Raw genomic sequence first — 9,809 nt, 5'->3', positions numbered from 1 at the left:
TTGAGAATATCAAGCAATGGCAGCCATATTGAAAATTTTGAAAATTGCTTGTTATTCTACGTATATTTTTTTCAAAGGACAAATCTGCGATTGGCCCTATAGCCAAATACATGTATATATGACATACTCTGACTATGCCTAATTCCATGCCTGTACCATCAAAGACACAATTCCTCCAACTGCCCCAATAATTTTATAAACTTGGGGTCCACAGTTTTGCCTGTGCCTATTGCATCTGACATCTATGATTTGTATAATGCTTGATGCACTCCTTAATGCAGTCGTCCTCCGAGAGTTATCATGAACAGCAAAGTTTCTATCCAATAAATAATAAAATCAATGACAATTGAATGGCAAATTACAAGGTTCCAAGGTAACAGGGGCAGAATAACTGTCACACTTGGTAGAATGGCCCAGCTACATTGCACACGTATGTCCTCCCATAGGCCATCAGAATCACCATGCTTTGTCTATGTGCCTTCATCAATGACACCACATACGTGATTAAGTTGATCATATTCGTAGCATTCTTCTTCATATGAAGAGTATTAAGTTAACCTTCTTTTTTGTTTTATTAATTTGGGCATTTCGGATGTAATATTCTATTGTAATTGCATTGCCAAATTAACTGAGAAGATATTCAGAGTTACTTCATGTATGTGTATATAATTGAATGGAGTGGTGAATTTGTTTATAATTATGCTGAAATATGTAGTGTGACTGAAATGCCACGTGTGTATGTGGTATTTGAAAATCCCATCTTTTTTTAATGAAAGCATTATGTTTGTACACAATTATACAAATGTCACATGCAATGTATTTTGTTTATGTACATGAAGTACACCAAGGTCTTATTTATGGTTACTTAATGTTAATCAGAGATTTAAATTTGTAGCTTGTGGCTGCATATAATAATTGAATACCTGTATTGGGACAAGTCTTAAAGATGCAATCCCATCCCCAAGTCTCTGTTTATTGTTAAAGGTACGCGGCGGTTCATTTTCTTTTTTTTTTTTTTTTTTTTTTTTTTAAAAGCAACCAAATTCCTCAAAATCGTTGAGGTTGCATAACAACCCTTGGCAGATTCTACAGGGTGGAGCAAAAAGAAGGAAACCCACTTTTGACAGCAAATTTCACCCACTATAGTACTAACAAGTAACTTGTTAGAGCATATTTCAAAAATTCGTTTTAATGATATTAAAATATTGATCTTTCAATGTAAGTGACGAAAAAGTGATTGCAAATGCATATTTTGTCTCAGAGTTATGGTAGTTTAAAAATGTCATGTGCCAAACCTGTTTGTCCACGGACGGCTTATTCCATCCTCTTGAATGAGCCCCAGAGCTTGATTTGAAGACAAACAACACTGCACTAGACTTACACGTGGATTGTGGTGGCTTGCATTCAAATTAGCATAGGCCTATGCCTAATAACACTATTCTTGCGATTTTTTTAAAGACCTTTTTTCACCATGTATGGTTGAAGAACTATACTTCACTACATTATAAAAAAAAAAAAACAGTTGGAAAGTTAAGTAAGTAGGTTTAAAATTTCCTTTCAAAAGTGGGTTTCCTTCTTTTTGCACCACCTTGTAGAAATGCTATCCGTCAATTAGAGGTGAATGTGTCAGTGAAATATAATACACATCAACACAATGAGAAGGATTCTTTTTCCTGTAGGCCTGCATAATTTGTTTTCGAAACCCTTGTGGAATTAGCTTTAACAGGGGTGTGAAATCTCAGCTTTAAAGCTGATTTCAGCTTTTTTTGTTTGGGATTTCAGCTTTTTTCACCTTTTTCCTCACTTGCCGTGTACAAAAGCATGGAGATTTCCAAAGTTCAGCTTTTTTGCACTTTTTTCCAGCTGTTTTCAGCTATTTTTATCAGTGGTCACTAACACCCCTGCTTTAAGTTCACACTTAAGAATTTGTAAATATATCTTTATGATACAGATTCTGTGCAATAAAGGCCTGTAGTTGGGTGAAGGGAAAAACTAGACAATTAGCGTCATTTGTAATGTGTCCAGCTTTTTACGTACATGTATGTCAGTAAACTTGAAGGCCCTCCGGGGCACTCGGCCATGTTCGAGGTAGGGGCGGATCTAGCTTTCAGGAAAGGGGGGGGGGAGGTGAGTGAAGACGTGCTTGGGGGATCCGGGAGCTTGCCCCGGGAAAATTTGAAAATCAACGATGCTTTCGCCTGCATTCAGACAGTTTTAGAATAAATTTAGGAACTTTGGCATTCCATTTATTATTTTGGCCCAATTTTACTGGTATGACATCAGTCAGCGGGTGAACGGTGGTGTGGGTGTTAACCCCCCCCCCCCCCCTAGATCCAATATTTTTTTTTTTTTTTAATAAGTTCGACATTAAAAAAAATATTCAATTTCGTTACACAGTTTCAATGCACAAAAGGTAGTACGCGGTGCGTATCCGCGAAGTGGGAAAATACTCTTCAAAAATCATGGCTGTACTGCATTCCGCGATTTGTCTTTATTTGAACGAAGAACATGTGTACATCTTCGGCTGCCGCTTCACCCACAGTGGAAAAGTTGCATGGGCCTCGCAACTCTTGGAAATGTTAAAAGATTCCTCCGCGGTCCGGGTTACTTTAACCATGGACGAATAAAACCTCATGCATCGCCTCCTCGCGCGTAGCACGTCAGAGCATGGGAAACCTTGCTCGGCACTCGCACTGTTTAGTACTTGGGACTTGTTTTCCTTTCAACCATAATCTTCACACTATAAACGAAACTTGAACGAAAACATTCTGTCACTGTGACTTTTCTAGTCTTTTGTTCCCCTCTATTCGTTCTAATGTGTATATAGACGCATATTTGAACAAGGAAATACATCATTAATTGCCTCTGAAGAAGATCTTGTTCAGATTGGAACGTATATTAGGCCATAAGGCCGCCTTATTTTTGTTTGAAATATGCTTCGGCCGGTTTTAAACAAGTACAAAGCCCGAGCCGAAGGTGAGGGGAGGGCCCTTTCGCCTTCGGTCAACTTAAGTCCGAACAAGTCAAAACGTATAAATTTCCAAAGATTTTGTTCAACAAGTTTACTTCACGTTTTGTGAAACACGTGCCTCGTGCGTAGGGCTAAAAATCTTCTATCCGGTTTTAAGTGTGACGTTATGCACATCTCAGTAAAATAAAGTCATTGCCCTCTAAGATGGCCGCCACGCATATCAGGTCTATTCCTAGCCCACTATGCGTACAGTCTAATTGAAGAGGGCGGCTGGCCCCCTTCAATGGCAATGGGGATTATGGAGCATGCTTCGTACACCTCAATGCTTTCACCATTGAAGGGGGCCTCCGGTTATGTACCGAATAGCAGTCTTGAAATGGTCTATAAAAAGATCATCCAAATTAATACTGGTACATGTCAGATCATGATGTGACATGTGCATATACATGTACGTGTACTTGCATTGCGTAGAAGACTCATATCGCACTACTTGAGTTGATCACCACGCTAAACTATAGGGGACCAGTCCATTATTTGCATGAGAAAACCTTTTCCACCGATGCACGCTTGGGTACACATTCACAGTAAACACACCTTGAGAATGAAATGCTTTGTGGTGCCCTATGACTGTACACGATCCGATAGCCTTTGGTGCCCCTTCACCCTATCAGCATGTACAAGCTGGAGACTCAACAAAGCTACAAATCCAACATCGCCAGTAAGTGCCATCAAACACGGAATACAAAGTTTGGCTTTTTTATATTGCCCCTCCATTGTTATGCAAAACATTGGTCATTGAAATGCGCTCGTGTGAAGCAATAAATGGAGGCACTATTTAACCCCACACCCTAGTGTCCGCAGGCCCGCAGTGCATTGCAAACGTACGTCATTCTTCCATCTTTCCGCCATCCTTTTTGCACTGCGCTATCAGCAACTTGTCGGCGTTGAGGCAAATCGGGACCGGTGTTACAGTTTTTTTTTATCAGTTCATCTGATCAGATTTGGAATAAAACGGTAATAGGTGAGTTCATGAAGAAATAGGAATGGTTCAACATTACTGTGTGTTCATTTTTATTTTCATTTAAGGGACAAGACGTGGAACTTAAATTTATGCATGTCGTTTGACGATGTCAATTGAAGGGAGTCTGTTGGTTAAACACTGGTTTGAGCATGGAGGAAGGAATCCTCCGTGGTTTGAGGGATTGCTACTGTGCAAGTGTAGTCATGACTCATTGGGAAATAATTATGTAGCCCTCCCTTAGCATTCAGACGCCAATTTTAAGTTGTATTCGTACGAAATAAGGGAAAGAATTCCGAACTAAGTAACTTGGATCAGTAACTTGTAGTTGTAAGGGTTTATATTACGTTTTTGAAGTAGATGTAGTTTGTTACAACTGAAACTGTTTCTCAATCGGTATCCTGAATTCGTGTTTTCTAATTATCAACATTAAATCCATGCCTCATTATGGTGAAAAGGCTTTCTTAGTTGTATTTCCGTGAAGCAAACCAAACATTGTTTAAGACAAATTAGATTTTCTTCAGTTGTAATTTTAAAATGTTTGTGTGTATTTAGTCGGTTTTCAGCATTTGTTCCAGTTCTCTTTTTCTTAGTCATTGTCGGTTCACTTTTCAACTTGTTAAGTTAACTCGGTGCATATTTAAAATCGTTGTGGAATAAAGTCATGCTTAACACAAAATGCCTCAACTACGGTGTACATGGCAAGTCAAAAAAAGAAAGTGGCCGAATTAGATACAATTAGGAAAAATATACGTTGCTCGCTCAATTTTATACCAAAAACCCACATGCATTAAGCACGTGTTATTGACTAGTAACTGTGAATTTCACGTAATTTACATACTTTATTCCTCACTTACAAAATCCGACAGTACAAATATTCATTCAGCCTTAGATTTCAATGATCAGTCTCATTTGTATTTGAATGCTTGTGTGTAATCTGTAATTCTCACTCGGCTTCTCACATAACTTCCACGCAATGGCATTCTATGGACAGCTATGAAAATGGTTTCAGTAAAACGTGCATAACATCTGATAGCATTAACCAACTTCGGAAATTCCTTCTTTTTTTGATGAGTGGAAGAACATGCTCTTTTAAGATTCCTTGGTGTTTCAAATTTGATTGCCTTTTTAAGAAACAAAGTATTAATTCGGGTGACTTTCTTTTGGACTCGCCCTGTTTTGATTACCGACATGTATCCCCCAACCGTGCATTTGTGTACCCTGGGCCGGGTTATACGGGGCCTATCCAAACTACTTGAGGTGCGCGCGGTATTAAACAAACTCGACCTACATTCCGGGCGTAGCAACTCTGCGATCGCTGGAGCGCCTTTTTGTAGCTCCATGGTCAATTTAAACAATATAAAAGGCCTATAGGCCGTATAACTGAAAAAGAACGCACCTATTTAAATAATAATAAATTCACTCCTCTTTTTACAATATAATAATCAACAACACCAATTCAAAAGGTTTACCGTGGAATGTATACTTTGTTTCGCACTCTCTGCAGTCTGTTTTTAGATCTTTTTCTTTATTTGGAGAGAATGTTGCATCCCGACGCCACATCTTTTTTTCATCAAATACCATGTCAATGGAGGTCAGTCATTGCAAAAAATGTGGAAAAGACATAGATCTGGGACTGAGAGACAATGAAATTCCCCTTTACTCTCCAAAGACTTTGTACACAACCATCGAAGTGGCGTCTGGACACTACATTCTTTCCGTTTATTTTTATGATCGAGGGAATTATACAATGTTCTGGTATTGTTTGCAATTTGCCCCCCCCCCCAATACCACTGAGACCCTCATGCCTTTCAATCCGGATTTACACCGCAAGAACAGGTATTACCGCAAGTTCTTTCTTTTGTTCATTTTTTTGCAGACATGGCATTCAGGTGGGCTTCAGTATTTGCAGTTCTGTGCATGGCTGTCTTCGTCTCGGCACGTATGTATTATATACAGCGATATTCATTTCATTAATGTATCAATGGTTCAAGTTCAGATCGTGCTATAATCACCAAGTTTAAAATTTATGGTGGTTGCCATCAATTGTCTATGCAAATTTGTTCTTATTTGAATAAAGACACCGAACTTCAAAGGTCAGGTGGACGTCATTGTCATACCAACAGCCACTTGGGATTTTCCCTAGCAACTTGGAACATACACCGGTCCCGGATGTTGACTTCAGAAGTATGGGACAAAGTCTCAATCATTGTTGCGGATTAATGTGCACTGCGTATGTTACAAAAATTGCCCCAGTTTTGTACAATATTCTTTATAGTGGCCAAAACTCCGTCGATGACTCCTGGAAACATGTATTACACTTTACACATCAAATACACTTAAGGATGTAAAGTCATTGCGAAAGGGCCCATGACGTGAATCTTACTTGGGAACATAATTTTGTGCAACTTTCTACTCCTCTTAAATGTATAAAATCTATCTGACGTATACCTTTTGGTTATTATATTTTTAGAAAAGTGCACTTTTTTACATTTAACATTGTACATGTTTTTCCTGACAAATGAGGGCGCTGTTGCTGTGATGTCATTTCAAGAAGACACTGTTCACTTTAGGGGTTTTATGTTCAAATTGTTAAGCCATAAGTTGCTCATTGAAAACATTTGTGAGAAAAATTTGCTCATTGGCTTACTGACACGTACCAAAACAACAACAGATCACCAAAGAAAGAAAGTGTACCACCGTGAGCAAAACATCAAATTTAAATTTCTGGCAACTTTTGGTGTTGAAATAGCTGTAACATTGAGTTTTCTGCCTGAAATGACATCACACTTTTTACTCATGAATATGGAAATTGGTATTTGCATAAAAAACAAAAAAGCACCAAAACTGCTTACAAAAAATGGCAGAACCAAAAATTGAAAATAGAGTTAAATGGGACTCAAATGTGCATTTTCAAGGACTGCATGAAACAAATGTCATGAGCCCTTTAAACTAATAACATGTACATGTACATGTATAGGAAGAACCCGCAAAAGAGTTAGCCTGTCGACAGCTGTCCACTGTACGATAAGCCGTGAAGTACAGAAGTGTATAGATCTATTCCTGAAGATAAGAACTTGAATTGTTCACGTTACGAATACTTGTGTACACGCTACATACAGTAGTTTTATAGAAGAGGCCACTTTCAGAGGTCCCTCAGCTAGCGGAGCATTGCAAAGAAAAGAGGACTCAAAACCCAAAGAGTCGGCTCCTAAGTTTACGCCCGTATTTCTTTCTAAACACAAAACAAAATGGGGAAACTGCCAATTATTAAACATGGCTGCATGGATGACACAGTTGGTGGAGCACCGGCACGGTATTTCGGAGGTCGTAGGTTCAGACCCTTCTTCAGTCAATGTCTTTGTTCATTTTTTTTTTAATTGATGTACATTTGTATATGTACTTTGATTCATCATTTATGCAGAGGAAGAAGCGACGTTTCGCTGGTCTGAGGTCTCTGCCGGGGTCGGTGGCTGTATCGGCGGTATGATGCTCATCATCGGCATCTCCTTCGTCATCTACGACTTCACTTGCCGGGACTACTTTTCTGGCAGGGCTGGAGAATATTTCAGGTAATGTCACCCCTTTACTATTTGGTTGACTGAGATTTTGTAGTATTTTTCCGGCTAATTAGTTTTTGTTCACAGAGTTTGGCGAAGGCCGCGGCGGGTTAGCCTACTATTACGAGTTTAAAACTCGCATTTTATTTCCGTTCACTTTAATGACTCGTCTTGGCTTAACTGTTTTAGAATGGTTGTACATATACAATTGAATATGGTCTTTGTACATGCACTATACCGATGCAAGGTCTTCATCAGGAGCCCCGCTCTTGCAACTTGTAGCCAAGTTAGTTTTGATCCATGTCCAGCAGGCATGTATGAGATAACTTTTAGATTCTCAAGTATGGAAAATATCTGCTTAAAAAATCATGCGCTCGAAACGGTTGCTTCTTTTGGTCATACCACTTACTCCCATTTTCTTAAACAAAATCATTGCGGATTTTTTTTTAATAATATAACTTTTGGCAAAAAAATGTGTAATTCCACTTTCATGTAAAAAAAACCCACACGAATGACCCCACTCATTTCAAACCAGGAACGCAACATAATTCTGCTGTGATTATAGGGATGAATACATGTAGGCCCTATACAGTCATTTTGAACCATAAATGCATTTGGTGGTACAATGTACATGTACATGTATTTTTCTGTTTCTCTCGACAGGGCGGATGCAGATGTGGCGGCTGGAAATTCGACGAAGCTGTAAGCTGATCGCGTGGAATTATTTCTTGTCGCCAAATGGCATAGATGAACGATTACCAAAAACTCGCTACCTGATGTACCAAACCTCACCCCGTTTTCTAGTCCAGTACTGTTCTTATGCCCAATTTTTTTTTTTAACCAGATGACGTGTTTTTATCCGTTTGATATGGCTGACTTGTAAATATACATTTTATTACTCCATTTAAAACAATCTGAAACATTTAAGGGCCATTTCAGTCTTTCAAATGTGTTCCCGAAGAAAATGCAAAAAAGGACATGAAATAACAATTATAACAAGTCTTAATTTCGATATATACGTGACTTGTATATTACAGTAAAATAATACCTTTTGATATAAAACGCCGCACACGATTTTATACCTGCTGATCCAAAAAAGTATTTTAACTTAAAACTTGATGTAAATAATAAGCACATTAGAGCAGATTTGGCAAGATATTTACATGTAGAAAGTGGTCGACCAAATTGTACATTGCGTGGTCCTTGAGATAGGGTCTTCCATTTCAAATAGAAAAACACTGACGAAACGAAACGCTGAATAGGCCCAAGTTCACAAGGCAACTATTGTTGATTTTTTAATGTAAAACACCTTTAATCTCCAGTAATTTTGTGGTCGTCTTCGAATGAATTTTTAATTAAATTGCAGTAATTTCAATGGTATATTTTTTTTACTGACTGGAATAGAACGTAGTTTAATGAGACCTTTGCTCCAACTATAGAAAATCGGGTCATGAAGATATTGATGCTTGTATATTTAGTTGTGGAGATATGTTTTAATTCTAATCATATTAATTGTAATCATAGTACATGTAGTTGAATGTTTTTAATTGTTTGTCTAATAAAGTATATATATATAAGATATAATGAAATTCTAAAGAGTGTCTTAATTCTTTCTCTAAGTTAATGCCTGCAGCGTGCCAAAGGTAACTTGAAACCACAAATTGTGCACTGGATTGAAATGAAATGGAGTGAAACAGCCAAATCGGCATTTTTACTTGCATGTACCAATTCTAAACATTTTTTTTCGATTAAAAAAAAACAAGTCACGCGGTCCGAGTGAAAATAGATGACCAGTTAGCAACAGGACAGTGATGTTATTCACAGTTTGTATCCCACAATATCTTTGCTAACACGAAATGTCAATTTGGTGTATTGGACGAAATTGATTCAGTCTTCTGAATGATACGTGTAGTACCAGATTAGGGGCAACAAAGTTGGTTCCAAGCCTTGGGTACAAATCTTATCATGAAAGGTTGGAAGGGTTACATCTGTATCCCTAGGAGGTCAGGAGAATGAGAGGAGATTTGATTGAGGTGGTCAAGACCCTAAATGGCCTGGATGATATCAAGCCGGAAGACCTGTTTTCCCGTCTCACAAAACCAGAGGCCACACAACTGATCAAGCTATTCAAGAAGCAGTTCAACAAGGAACTGAATACAGTCGAGCACCTTTATAAGGCCAAAAAAAAAAGTCTCCGGTTTCTGGTATGCGTGCGCGTCGGCAAAATAAAAAAGGGTTTTTTTCAATGAAAGATGATGTC

General features: G+C 38.3%; 1 long non-coding RNA gene across 1 annotated transcript; it reads left to right on the top strand.

Moving 5' to 3' along the window:
* Nucleotides 1–3,814: 3,814 nt before the first annotated feature.
* Nucleotides 3,815–9,138, top strand: LOC119743090. The gene is made up of 4 exons (XR_005272967.1): nucleotides 3,815–3,992; nucleotides 5,869–5,931; nucleotides 7,414–7,561; nucleotides 8,213–9,138. It is a non-coding gene; the product is annotated as an uncharacterized LOC119743090 (long non-coding RNA).
* Nucleotides 9,139–9,809: the final 671 nt, after the last annotated feature.

The sequence above is a fragment of the Patiria miniata genome, unplaced genomic scaffold, assembly GCF_015706575.1.
Source record: "Patiria miniata isolate m_02_andy unplaced genomic scaffold, ASM1570657v1 HiC_scaffold_6, whole genome shotgun sequence".
NCBI lineage: Eukaryota > Metazoa > Echinodermata > Asteroidea > Valvatida > Asterinidae > Patiria > Patiria miniata.
This window is presented reverse-complemented; position numbering and strand designations above follow the sequence as displayed.